Raw genomic sequence first — 15,489 nt, forward strand, 5'->3', positions numbered from 1 at the left:
GATGACGCTGTTGTACATATATTATACGCACTCCACTTCGTTTATCACGTATAAGTTACGTGTGATAAATAAATAGATAAACAAACCAACAAATACCGTGTGTGTGCAAGTCGAACGTATAGATGGCTGATTTTTTTTCCAAAATTCCCAATTGCTCATCCAACGACGGTTGGTCGTGTCTGTTCGCGCCTATCGAATGGGCAACGTACATGCAAAAGATACGAGAGTTGCGAAAGGGAGCGGATTTGTTGCGTTATCCGCACGTTCGTCGGGGGTTTTGGGTCGATGTGTGTAATTCGACTGTTGGTTAACGTCGTCGCGGGTGCAACCTTGCCTCCGGTAACATTGGCCCGAATAGTGGGCACTGGCCCCTGAGTCCTCGTTGGGCCTCCGAACTCCGATTCGGCCTTACGATGTAGCCGGGACGACGATAGCCGGTGTCGATGACTGACACTGGCCCACTAAACGTGCGTTAACACCCGACGAATCCTACGCCCCGAATGTCATACCACGGCTCTTGCTTGCGTAGGTCGGCACTCCTTCTCCTACAATAGATACTTACGTATCTACCAATTCTCTCCGCATTCGGAATCCCGTCGAGCGAAGGTTTTTTACATCATACATGCGGCCGGGGTACCGACCGAGTTATGAGCTCGTCCAAGGGTGCGATTGATTTCTATCTCCTCATATTTTACGTATCCTCGATCACATTGCAATATATTATATACGTGTATACATATAGTTGTGCACGAGTGTGCGCTCACGCGCGAAAAAAATCGAAAGGACAACGTTGCCGGTCATTTACTTCGATTTTTTTTTAACGTCCATTTGGGTTTTTTAACAGCCGATATTCTGACGCACTCGTCTAGCTTGTGTAAATATATTATACTCATTATTAATGTTTCGATTATTGATAAATCGTCGATTTAGATCAGACTTGTTTCAGCTCTGTAAGGTTTGTTGTTGCTCATGTGTGGAATTTCGTTGAACTTTTTTCATCGAGACGATGGGAAAAAAGAATTCGATTCTAATCTAAACTGTGGAGAAAAAAATTGCTACCGATAGATTACAGATGGGATAAAATTCGTTGCTTTGGGGTTTTAGTTGGATTTATATTTCCGTTCTTTGCAATAGATTCACCAAGGACTGTCTCACCGGACCAAAATTTACACCATGATCACGTATTTCGTGATTACTTACATTTTACAGAGTGATTACGAGAGTTTACTTTTGACGGATAAATTTTGCTTTGATTACGTGATTTCTCGTGATTTCTAAGTTTTCATATGATTTCTTAAGATTATCGAAAAAAAGATTCCTATAATCCCAAGTGATTTTTCATTAATACCGATTACTACCTTGATGATTACTTATTCAGAATTTTATTTTGATATTACCGACTGCACTGTGGTTTCGGAGATTACGGGATGATTTCGAATGATATACACGTCTCAATCGCTTCGGTGAAACACCCCTTGAGATTCACGTATAAAGTAGCGAAGTGTACGAGAGTAAATCTCCAATTCTAGGCGTCGCTTTTTTTTTCATTGGAATGCTGACCATTTTTTGGAAGAAAACCTACTTTTCGAAAAGAATTTATAGTGGCAGAAGAACGCAAAAATAAATTGATAAAACAAGAATTAAAATTAAACTATATGGAATATTCCATACAATAACTTTGAAAATAACGGGGGGGGGATTTGGGATGCTGTTTTTCTACGAGGATTTTCAGCTGAAAAAATTGCGAGAAGATCTGACGAGGTGAGGCTAGATCCGACAATTGGAATCGGTAGACTTGCTCACGAGCAGCTTTTTTTTTACTATTCTTCAAGATGCGTTTGCGTCGCTCAGAAGTCACCGAAAAATAATATATTTCTTCGATCGTTTATTAAAGCAATTTCAATTGCGTTGTAAGAAGAAAAAACTATAGTATCCAACCAACCAAGTTTTTGAAACTTTGAACGATGAATATCGTTCGTATGCTCCTGTACACCAAACGAGAAATAAAATGAAATGAAACCAAAAAAACATTACACGAAATAATGAAGGACCAGCCATTCCTACGGCACGAATCAATGTCAATAAGACCGTATAATCGGATATAAGCTTACAAGTTCTCCACCGATTACACTCGATATCACGTCGATAAAATCTTTGTACATAATTATAAGTTCGTTGCGATTGAAAGATAAACGGACGCGAGGTCCGAACCTTCGCTAGTGTCACTGATCGGCATTGAATCGCGTTATAATATAAGTATGAATACTTCTGAGGACCGATAAAAGTTTCAAAAAAAAAAAAAAAAAAAAATAATAATGAAATAATTAAACGGCTCAGGTTATAAACGTGATGTAAGAAATCTGTTATCGGAGAAGGATTATGACTAATTAAGTCCGGGTGTTCAATGCCCGGCCGATCTACAATAGTGACGCGTTTCGGTACTAAAAAAATTTCAAAGTTACCGGATTCATTACCAGGTATTTCAAGGGCTGTTGTCCCGCTTCACCTGAACGACGATGGTAGTGTAATTACGCGTCAAACATGAACAATACCGTAGTCGTGGTATCTAGTGTGTGTGTGTGTGCAGGTATGAATGGTTCGAAAAACTTAGCATGGGTTTCGTTTAGGTATAATGTGAAATGATCGTTACAGCTTCGTCGCGTTTTAAATTAAGAATGCCAAGATTTAAATGAAATCGGTGAAGCTTATTGCGTAAACACACTTGAAGAGCACCTGATCGTTGTTTATGCACGCGATTTAATTTGCCTCTAGATTTTCTTACCGGCATACAGGCCAACGTACACAATACGCCCAGGTACGGTGTATTCGTTATTTATGCATGTACCATCATCACCAATACATATCCACTAAAAACGCCGGTGGATCTAGGTAGCGGTGTTGAATAAAATTGGTGCGCGGTGCGTGGGCCTACGGACTCGATATATGTCACGGCGAGTCATTGCCTGGGCCTTGACTGGGCGCTCGCCTCGGATAAAACTGATCTCCCCTTCCCCTTTCCCCTTTCCCTTTCCATAATTCCGCAGCCGCCGGATTCGTTGCCGAAAAACGCACGCATACCCGATGTAAGTCGTATAATTTTTTCCGCCGTTCAATTTTAGCGGCCCTCCCTCCTTTCCTCTACTTTGTCACTTGGTGGGGGGTTGGTGGAGAGAGAAACAAAAACAAACTCATGATTCTCGCGGCATTGGGCCCCGAAAAGGCCCTTCGGCGGCACACCGATTCGTATTTACCGCCGTGTAGATGTGCGTACATGCGTTGCACGTATAAACGATCATAGATATCGGGAACGAACGATCCTTAGCCTAAATTCTGTGCAGTTATACACGTAATAAAGGTTTGATGGTATAACGTACGTGAATATATTTATAACGAAGGCGATGTGCGCAGGGACTGTGTTTCTATTTAATCTGGGCCGTCATGGGTATTGAGAGGATGTACGGTCGGTTTGAAAAAGTGTTGCAAACAAAAATGTGACGAAATAGAGCTTTGGATTATAGGGTTACTGCAAAGATAATGCACAAGTTACGTTCGATCGTAAGAGATCCCGCGATAAACGAGAAAAGATGTTGAAATCGAGGTTTAAATACCGATTGTTCAAATTTTACTATAAAAACATCGCTTTTTCAACCAAGTCATAAAAATCTCATTATTCCAATATCCTTTCATCGATTAATCCAAAGCGCTTGTCCGATACTTTGTTCGTTATTTCTTGTTGAAACACAATTTTAACAAGATGTAAATTATACCGGTTTTACTTATTGGATTTTTTTCGAAACCAATTGACGAACCGTGAAGTACGAATCCGTTTGACAATCACGACGATTTCTAGGGAATTCATTTACGAACAAAATGAGCTATTCTTCAACCGAATCAGGAGAACTGTACGGAATTTTCGATTAAAAAATAATAAAGTAACGTGACTTCTCTCTGAAACTGTTAATAAAAAGGTGTTCACAATTGAAACTCGGATGTTGAAACGCTTAACTTAAGTTGGATCACGGAAATTTTTTTTTGCATCAAATTAAACTTGATCAACTTTCGTTCTTTTATGATTTTCATTCATTGATCGTACATCCATAACCGTGGAATATTATTTTTCACGTATTGGAGTAGGGTGTAATATACAATATGCATGCACACTTTACGCAATCAGTAGGATACAATCATAGTGTCGCGATTCTTGCTGCTGCTGCTGCTGCTGCTCTGCTTCGCGGGATAATCAGACGGAAAATTGCATGCGGTGTGTCGATCGGCGTAGAAAAAGGAATAAATTCTATCGGTGCGATAGCGCGTTTTTATACGCGTCTTAGGACATGTCAGAGGATATGGGGAATTATCTGTTCTTTTTGTTATTCTGGATAGCTGTTGTTAGTAGATTTTATTCTTATTTTATACATACACTGGAATTCTGCAGTGGAATAGAGGGAATAATACAAGAAACTTGTTGATCCGTGCATATTAATTCTCAACTTGCTAAACTTTATTATTTGCTAAAAAAAAAAGGTGCTTTTAAAGTGGAATTATATATATTACGTATTGTTATTTCTAATATTTGCAAAACAAATTTGCTAACGTTAAAAATTACTCGAACGACACGATTTTGTAGCGGTTAAAAAGAATCCCGCGATATTTTATGATAAGTCCAATATTTTCGTTATTAATCTCGAAAAAAGTGATTCTACACACGAGTTCAACTTTAGGCTAAAGAAAATTATAAGAGACCTTTTTTGCAGAGCGTTAAATTCCCTACAAAAATATATATGTATATCGGCCAATTACGTACATCGCCTGCGTTACCGAGATACGAAATTCCGAATGAATCTAAAACTATTTTCGCGTGTCAATCAAATGGAATATCGGAACTAGCGTTAAGGAACCACTAAATGTCAAAATTGAGGGCTCAAATTTTTACAGGTATCTTATTTCCTCTTTCTACAAGTACTGAACTAAACTAACTTAATTATCACACGATTCAAATTCTACGAATTAATTAAAATCATACCAATCCGATTATCTAGGCACGTACCTCGAAATCGGTGAAAGTAAAATTCGTACGGTCGTCAAATCGTGTCCCTAATTTATCGTATTAACTCGAATATAAATGTGATTGTTAATCTGTAAAAATTTAACTCACCGATCGAAAAGCGACGACTTCAGTGATAATTTTTCCGTTAATCGTCCGGACGGGACGGTTCTACAACCTGACCTAACCTAATCTTTGTGACAAATCCTTTCGCGAGGCTGATAGGTAATACGTTGCGTGGAACCGAGCGGGATTTCGATGAAACGAATCATCGGTGCGTGTACGACGAAGCCGGAGCGTAACCGCCGCGTCCTCGCGTCGACACGCGGAACTGACTATGTAAATGCAGGCTCGCGGTGACGTCACAAGGTCGATTCGTAGCGGCGAGCGTTTTGCGTTTAGTCGCGGGCGATTCGCTGTTAGTCGTAGATCAGCGGGCGGTGAGAAGATCGAGCGTTGGAATCAACTCGAATCACCTTGCGCTAAAATTATTCCTACAAATTGAAATGAATTAGCCAATATTCAATTCTCCCCTGAGCTTCCTTCGAGTTTGCCGTACGGCATACGTGTAAACATATTACGATACACGTATAAGGATGCGAATGTCGCGTCGTGTGCACGCGACGAAACGCAGGGATTACAGTATTTCCGTAGTTATATTCTTGCAGTATCGTTGCGTTGCACATATTTTCCATACACTCGTTACTCGTACGTACCCGTATACTGTAATATGGATTACGGTACGATGTATTTGTTTTATTTTGTTTTACTTTTTTTTTTTTTTGTTTCTCTTGTTTATTCGCGCACTGTACGTATTATTACATAAATTTAACGCTGCAACGATCGTTATATTATATGTATTATATCACCGTATTGTGCACGCGGTGTATGTACGTTATACATATATGATATTGTAACGCGCCATACGCGGTATAATACACAATGTGTATTATATATACATTTACTGCATCGATATCCGTCGCGTCTACGGCACACGCAGTTGCGCAATTTCTTTACGTTACAAGTTACGTTACGTTACTTTAGGTTACGTTACACGCGCGCACGTCCAGCAGCAACGTATATATGTATATATATATATATACATACATACATACGTGCATGCGTGCATCAAACACGCGAGGATTGGTAATAATTGTCGACGTTTTCCACGTTTCTGCACCTATATAAATATAGCACGTAATCTTAGAACACACACACGCCGGGTTCATACGAGCAACGTATCACAGTAAAATACATATATAACTAGATGAACGACACCGTATTAAATACCAGAAATAGAAAACTATTATGCAATACGATATGGTCGCTATATACGTACATCTGCAGTTTCTACGCATAAGCATCTGTGTATAGCATAGTACATTAGAATAAAAAGAATATATGTTTCACCGATCACGGGTGTGATCTCATTTCTTGAGTCAATTTTTCACCGTAAAAAATTTCTAATCGATGTTTTTTTTTTCTTGTTCTCCCCCCCCCCCCCCCCCCCAACCCTCTTCCTCTTTGTCACTCCTTGTTTTAGTCACGTTTTAATAATAATGCGAGTGGTATCATCAGCGGAAACTATCATCATGGTGAATATGATATGAGATATGCATATATATATATATATTAATATTATTCAATATATACATACAATACAAATAATACGCTTACATAGGTACCTGACATTTATACATGCATAATACCAAGTTTACCACGTATAAAGTAATCCGTCCGTGGATTAACGTTACATTTGCCAATTTAACAAAAATAACGTATACATAATAATACAAATAATTAAATGTAAATCCGACAAGTGCAGCAGCAGCAGCAGCAGAAGCAACGAGTATGTATATGTATATATAGATGTCGCCTTCGGGTGATGTGATATAAGTCGGGTTTACGAGTTTGAATGTGCGCGTGCGGAGCTAGTGACCGTGGCTGTGGCCTTACACCGCCCCCCCCCTCCCCCACCCACTCCCTCCCTCCCTCCCTCCCTCCCTCCCTCCCCCGCCCTCGCCCTCCTCGCGACTCCCTTCCTGGCACCGAATATGCGGTATACGGTATAACATCATCGCTGCTGTGCGGTCGGTGAGCGCGGGAGTCGAAAGGAGATGGGAGATAGATCGTAGAAGAGGGAGGGAGTGAGAGACAGCGAGAGAGAGAGAGAGAGAGAGAGTGAGAGGCGGGTGGGGGAGGGGGAGAAAGAGCGATCGCAATTCTAACCTAGGCTAGCTGTTAGTCTAGGCGTCGTTGTTGCTGGTTGTACGTTCGTTTGTTCGGTTCGTATATTCGTGTGTGTATTCTGCACAGAGTCGAAGCTCTAGGCTCGCAGAGGTGGGCAAGCCAGAGAGAGAGAGAAAGAGAGAGAGAGAGAGAGAGAGGCCTAGGCAAGCCAAGAGTTTACTTGGCTCCGAATGCTCAGTCTTCATTCGCGGTTCAAAACATCGAGACACGAACGGGTTTCGCGCGTCGCGTCTCGTCTCTGCGCGAAAACTCTTTGATACATATGTGTATGTATATGTATGTATGAATATTATTGGAACTTATATGTTACACATGGAGTTTGAATGCACATATTGCGTGTCATAAACTCGCGCGCACGAATCGCGGTATTATAATATCGTTCGCTTCGTTGTACAGGTACTGTATATTTATTCACAACGTGCAAGTGTCGTGTGTCGCGTTATTGAGAATGTACGCTGCGTTTACATAGGTATATATTTATGTCATGCGCGTATGTTTGACAACCGACTGATCTTACGTATAATAATAGGTTGTACAACGACCGATATCGTTCAATGTTCGTTGAATCGTGCTTTCGGTTTTTGAGGGCGTTTTAAACGAGAGAAGAAGGAAAGTAAGGACAAAATTGTGATTATCAAAAATTACACACACCCAACTCTCGTCGTCTTCTTTCAATTCGATTCCGAGTCCGTGGATACGTGTGTGTAAATTATATTTTAATACGAAATACCGGAGAGGATCGAGGAGAAGTGTAAATTGGCGCAAATTGCGGAGGGATGAGGAGGACGAACGTGTACGACGGTTGAAACGATGACGATTATCGTCGTCGGCAATGATTAAAACGAGGATTGAGTAAATCGTCCAGCGTATCAGAAGGATATACATCGCCGTTCGACCCTGCAAAGAAGGAAGAGATTCTTCTCTCTCACTCTCTGTAAACTTCGTAATCGCGAAGCGGGAATTCGGATGACCGGAGAAAGATATTGAAAAGGAATCGCGTGTACATCGAAAGTGTTTCTTTTGTAACATCCGTTTTCGTTTTCGTTCGGACCTTTCTAACTGTTTATCTACAAACGAACTAACGATTTGTGCTGTGCGCGGTAAAACGACTGATATTGTATATACGCGTGCATATATATATATATATATATATATATATATATATATATATATATATATATATATATATAAAACACATAATTACTCTGTTATTTTGTGCAACGATCACACGAAGAGGAAATTACCTGACGTCCAGGTGTGCATGATTTCTACAGAGGATCAGTGACACCGATCTTTGTTAAGGTAGAGTCTTTTACTACTGATTGTTTTTTTTTTTTTTTCAATTTAAATCTCTCGTTTTTATTAATTTTTTTCAAAAACGAAATATATCGCCTGCAAGAATCAATCTGTTGCGCAGCTTGAAAAATGACGAACGGTTCGTTGCATATAACCGAAATAGATCGTCTAACGAATAACGGCGTTTAAGGGGATTCCTTGATCGATTTCGACGTTGTCGTACATATATCTCCGAATATCAAAGTCCACGCATCTGAAATGCGAGAAACGACTCAACAGCTCCAATCTACACACAATTCTGAACGAAAACGCTCTAATACAGTTTCATTTTACGCAGAAACAAGGAAATGGCACGAATTCTACGAATTTACTATTGCAGTTTCGTAGAATCCTTCCTATTCGTTTATTTCTACGTCAGATGAAAACTTATCGAAGTGTTTTTGTTCGAAATTATGTACAGAATGGGGCTGTTGAGCCCCATTTGGTGTTTGAGATACGTGGACTCGATATTTGTGGCACGTTTCATACATATATACGTTAACGTCGAAATCGACCGAACGTTTGTATTCGTACGGATATCAAAATTATGCACAGCGCACACAACGATCATTTATCGGTCATCAATGTTTTGACAAATCAGCTGGAATCCGTTTCATTTGTTTGTTTGTTTTCCTTTCTTCTCTTTTACTTTTCTCTTTTATTATTTCCCACTGTTTGTGCAACTGCCGCACAGTTTTGTTACAAAACACCCACACACGCATACGTGTATATAACAATATGTGAGTACAAACATACGAAAATAATATAATTACCGTGCACAAATTTTCTTTCTCATTATTAACAATTGATCTTGCAACGAGCGTTGCTGCTGTTGTTGTTGTTGTTGTTGTTGTTGTTGTTATTACTGTTATTATTATTGTTTACATACGCGTCTGTCGATCTTCGCCGTTCTTCGTTATAATAACTATAAAAAAAATCGAATACTTACACGCGTTTCCTCACTTTCTTGATAAAGATTTCTACACTCGCAGTGCGTTGCGTTGACGTTCTTGAAACGAATTCGCAGTCAGCTGCACCTCCTGCAGGCGCTTCTTCTCCGCATCGGCTCTGGTTGTTACATTGTACCTACTACTTACCGTTTCGACTGTAATAATAATAGTAATAATAATAATGGTAGTAACGAAACGGAGCGAGATTCCTGAAACTCGATCGACGACAATTAATTTGCTGCTGCACTTCTGCAGGATCTTTCGAAATTCCAGTTCCTCATCTGTCAAGGTAAATAAACTTATCAAGTATCAACGTACAAACATTGTACATATTGAGGGTAAAAAGAAGTCGACGAAAAGAAATGCATCGAAATTTCCGTATCTAAGAATTTAATCACCTAGCGCGGTTGTTGAACTCATTATCATTGTAAATTTAATTAGCATGTGATATTTCGACGATTTATTTTCTCCTTTCTATCGTATGGATTTCCGGAGTTTGCAAATATCCCGTTAACGTTCTTTCCGATACACATATATGTGTAAAACAATGGAAAAACTATATCTGTGTGTTTCCCTCGTATTTTCAAATTGCTGTGAAAAATAAAACCATCGCTAGAAACGCACTCCACCTTTTATTACTACATATCAACGTTCGTATCCATATGGCGTAAAATATGTATATATTTAAATTCCAACACAATTGTGAAAATGCAGATCTATTATCGTATGTTGCATTTCTAGTTTGAAAATAGAAGAAATATATCAAATATTATAGAATTATTATTCATGTTTCGATCTGAATATTTTTACAGAGATAAGAGTGTCAAGTTTTTCGTCACGATCTCTCGTGTTAATTTTTTTACTTTATTTTTCAACTTGTGTTTGTTTCATCGGTATATCACCAAAATAAAGCGCCTACGGCGCATTCCTTACGAATTTCCATACAAGCGTGTACCATCACCCCCGTCACAATTCCGAACAATATTTATTACACAGAATACGTTCAATGTGAAAAGTTTTACAATAAACACAAAATCGTTTCAGCATTCGTAAAAAAATTGCAGGTCCGTCTGTGCGATTGATAAAATTCATAATCTTGCATCATAGATTCGGATGGATAATCGTTTTTCCGATTGAACAATTGATCAAAAAAACAAAAAAAAAAAAAAAAACAGAGGAAAGAAGCAAAACGATCCCATTCAACGGGCAGATTAATCGATCAATCGCACAGCTCTGGCGGAAATATTTACATTAAAACTATTTATGCGTGCGCGTGTATATATATCACATAAAATACGCATGTACAACCTATTTTATTACGCATACCTACCTATTATGCGTAAAGAAAAATCAAAAAATAAAATACGAAAAAAGGAGCAGCATTCAGCGATCGGTTAGAAGGCGCGAAAAAAAAAAGTTGAAAAAAAAACCGCTTCTCACAACTCGGTGTCGATGGCTATAATAATGGCGGTCGTCGGTCACTCTCGCTTGTTAGTTGGTTACGTCGAGTAGCGGCCTTCGCCGCGGGCCCGGGGGGCCCGGGGACCCAGGGCCAAAACCACCGTCGCACGCAGTAAATGTGTGCGACACATGCACACGCGTAGAGAGATAGAGAGAGAGAGAGAGAAAGAGAGAGAGAGAGGGGAGAGGAGACACGTCGAGTTTTACGCGCATCACGTCCTAAGGGCGAGCCCTCCTTTTTCTCTCGAGGGTCGCGGCTACCGGCTAAAGGAACCGTCGGCTCTCCTCTCTCTCTCTCCCTCTATCTCTCATTTTCTCTCGTCGATCCGTCACCTTCGACGATATTGGGTCAAGACGCGGTCATAAACGCGCGGGAAAATCATCACGGTATATCGACACGCGCGCACGCGCGGATGTATACGAATACACGCGTTGAAAGCGAAAACAGAAGTGAAAAACCGAGGATCGTTTAGCGACGAGAAAGATGAACGAGAAGACACGAAAATCGCGCCAAACATTTTCCCGCACTTTGTTGGTACGAACATTTTTTGACGATTTAAACTTTAGCCAATGATACGTTGAGTGCAAACCTCGGTGTTGAAGAAAAGCGTTCACGTGGGAATACAACGATTATTACAATACTTGTGGTACAATATATTGTACGGTGTTGGGTGTTATAATTGTACAAGAGCTAGGCAACATAGAGAGAGAGAGAGAGAGAGATGTGAAACAGCGTGTGTATTAAACATACAGCGCGAATGATTTTCAGGCCTTGAGATGCGAAGCCCCGTGGTAAAAGTAAATGACCTTAAAATAACTAACAAACACTTGCGGGGATCGAACCTATAACTATGTATATAAGTACGGCAGAGTCGGTTGTTGAGAGAGGCGGCGGTCGGCGTGCCGAGCGAGCTCTCCAAGCTTTTGCTGCTTTTGATGCTTTTGCTCTTGCTAGCCGTTTGTGGTGGGTCCGTGAACCCAAATTAGGACAGGACCTTGACTCTCCGGACGGATAATAACGCGGCTAACGATCATTACGATGACGGCGTGTCTCTCTCTCTCTCTCTCTTTCTCTCTCTTTCTTCCCCCCTCCTTCGATTAGCCGTGTACAAACTACGTTACAATATATTTAATGCAAAACTTGAACGAGTTTCAAATTATACGTCTTAGATGTACACCTACGAATATGGATAGGAGAAAATCATCGTCGTGCGATATCACGGCTTGAGGATTTTAATTACGAGACTTTGTAAAGTTATACACAATACGCTGGGCGTAGATAATTCTCGCTGTAATAATTGTGTAAACAAAGAATTGTTAAACTTTAAACTGTATGTATTTTTGAATTAATGATCCTGGGGATTTTTTTTTTTTTTTTTTCGAAAAATGAAAACATCGAACGAGACTCTTTAACGACAATTGTCAACGGCGCGGTTTTTTCAGTACATATATGCAAAACAATCGTGTCGTATCTTTGAATTTTTTGTGTTCGTTATTCTTTGTAAAATCACGCGTTTCATCTAAATTGCATGTGTACGTGTATTAATTTCTTGTCTTTTCTCTTTCTCGTTCTCCTTCGTCTATTCGTCTTCCTTTTCGCGCGCGTACCGACGCCGTTAAAAAATGCAAGTTGTGCACGCATTACGAGTGCTTGTTTCTTTACTTGTATGTAATTGAACAAAATACACATACAACGATTGCTAGAAGCGGAATGGCGGAAGGCTGCGCCCGAGGTCGAAGTCGCGGAATCGCACGTCCTGCTCCCTTTCTCTATTTTTCTCTGTATAATCTCTCTTCCTGCAAAGCAATGCCTCTTCTCTTCTATTCTCCTCTATGTTCCGTACAGGTGTAATTTTAATCCACGCACAACGCAACGTAGGACAAAAATTGTAATCCTGACTTACCTATCACGTTATACTGTCACTCTCACTCTCTCTCTCTCTCTTTCTTTCTTTCTTTGTTTTTCATTCGTTTCTTATTTTCGTCTCTGCGATTCAAATCAGCCTGGATTTATTTCATTCCAATGTATCTAGTGTATGGAATATTATTATATACACATACCGTATAAGTCTAAGCTTTCTATAAGGATTTTATTACATAATTTTTATATATCCCGCGCGCGCAAAGTTGACGCGTGCATCTCACGACTCAATGTACATTATATATATATACATATATATATACACATAGTGTACGTAAAATGTTTCTGTTACAATAGCGCGAAGGTCAAGTCTTTGTGTTTTCGATTTTCCTCTCTCTCTCTCTCTTTCATTTTTTGCAGTGCATGTATAAGAATATATATCGCCGCGGTTTTATAACGTACGAACCTGCAATAGCTCGACAATTTTTTTTAATTACTCTTTTTCCCCTTGACATTTATCTTCAAATATCCGCCTCCCCCCTTATTTCCCCGCAATGTTTTTCAATTTGCAATACTCACCTTACGGACGTTCATTTCGAAAATTTTCTCAGTATATTCTATATTTCTATACTAATTGTGGTGTCTATAGTAATAACGATAACAAGATTAATTAAATAATAACAACAATGGTGAACAAATATATTGATATACAGAAACACAGACGCTTATACAATACAAATATATACACGTATGTCGTATACCGTACACATGGTCGAGGTATCACGTATGCGCTAATTATAAATGTGGGACATTTTACGCCAAATCACATTTTTTAATTTCACGTTAGCGCGACCCCTGAATAGCTTCGAATAAAAGTACAATCGGATTTGTTTTTCCAATCGCTCGTCTTCACCCTACTATATCTACACAATCTGAAAATGTTTCATTTCGGAAACGAAATTTTTTTCCTACATACACACACGATACGTCGAGTACACAACATTGTACACGTGTAATGAAACATGTGAAAAGTTCTTTCTCGCTGTGTGCGTACGTATGCATGCAAGGTGTATGCACAGGTGCCCGACGTACAATGTACGTGATATACTTGCGTTATTTATATTATACTCGGATCGTACCGCACCGCGCTTTCCTACGTATATACAGTGTAAAGACAAAATAATGAGACAGAGATCTCCTCGCCTTGCCCGGGGCACGAACCAAGGCCCTTTTAACCGACGAAGGCCCGGCATGAGTCAACCGATCTTGCGATCCTGCTGTATTTAATATTGCCAACATCGCACACACGTACTCGTACGTACATACGTGCATTTATTACGCTTAATGCAGGAATACACACGTTCAAATTATCGTATCGTATGTAACGTACCCATACAACTAGGAAGTGCAAATCCTCGAGTGTGCGTGTCTCGTTCCTTGTGAGAATATTTTTACACGTGTATGGGTTTGTATCTACGTATGTGTGTGTGTGTGTGTATTTACCGCCACCTTCGACCTGCGTGCCTTATACTTTTGCAGCGATAGTCCGTCGTTAATTCCGCGAGATCGTAGGTATGTACCAACGTCGTCAGGGACATTTAGGAATTTATTTTAAACGTTTCGCCTTCGGAGTACGATGTGCAGGCGCGTTTCTTCCTTCCTTCCTCACTTCCATTCATTCTTATTCTCCTTTGCTTTTCTTATTATGCGTTGTTTACACCTACGTCATCGTTATAGGTACAAAATACCCCCATGCATACTTCGCATGGGTGTTTATTATATCGAAATCGAGTTCAACCGCGCGTGAGAAATATATTTTCCATTTTTTTTCTTTCCTGGTTAGGTGGATCAAAATCACATTTCGTTTCTCAACGCATGCACGTAGTAACAGAAAAACTTGTACTACTCGGTTATTGTCAATTTGATTTTTATCGCGTTGAGAATAAACGGCCGTGCGTGTTTAGAAAAAATAAACATTTTTTTTTTTTTTTTTTTGTTTTCCTTGCAATTCGTCGGACGGTCAAAAACCCTGCTGATGTTTTCTCCAAAATAGGTGTACAAATTATTCCTGCACTGTACGATGTGCGTAATTATGGTCGGCTAGGCTATGGTTATATACACAGATACACATACGCCTGTATACGTATGTGTTAGAAGGGCGTTGACCTTTGCGTCCAGTTTCGAGTATAGGAAACGTTTTGTGCATATCGGAGAGATGGATCGAGGCTCTAATTAGTAATTAGTTTGCTGAACTCGCCTTGATTCGAGTGCCTTGTGTCAGTGGTCACATCGGCAGCAGGTTCTCGGATTGTACGTCGTGTTTGTGTGCGTGTGTGAGGTGCAGGAGTAACTATTTACCATCGTATCGTATCTTTTGTGTGTGTGTGTGTGTGTACACGCATCTCTGCAGTTCCGCGCAACTTTCTCCAGAGAGGGAAAGTGAGCAGCGAGCGGATCCCGCAATTCTCTGATCGCTTATATACTCTCGGGGCTTTCACCGACCGACCGACCAACGTCGAGTTGTTGTGTATTTATAAATAAGTGTGGATAGAGTAATCCGGCACCAATGCACACCAATTTTTAATCAT

General features: G+C 40.0%; 1 protein-coding gene across 4 annotated transcripts in view; it reads left to right on the forward strand.

Moving 5' to 3' along the window:
* Positions 1-15,489, forward strand: part of LOC124302155 (ecdysone-induced protein 74EF) — a 122,354-nt gene that overhangs the window by 6,661 nt on the left and 100,204 nt on the right. For 2 of the 4 annotated variants that reach the window (XM_046757992.1, XM_046757995.1), the window contains exon 1: positions 8,472-8,596. The exons of the other annotated variants lie outside the window; for them this stretch is intronic. The gene's annotated coding sequence lies outside the window, so the exon portion shown is untranslated. Of the gene's footprint in view, positions 1-8,471; positions 8,597-15,489 lie in introns of those variants that run through there. 4 annotated transcript variants of the gene reach the window in all.

Source organism: Neodiprion virginianus, chromosome 4 (assembly GCF_021901495.1).
Source record: "Neodiprion virginianus isolate iyNeoVirg1 chromosome 4, iyNeoVirg1.1, whole genome shotgun sequence".
NCBI classification, from domain to species: Eukaryota; Metazoa; Arthropoda; class Insecta; order Hymenoptera; family Diprionidae; genus Neodiprion; species Neodiprion virginianus.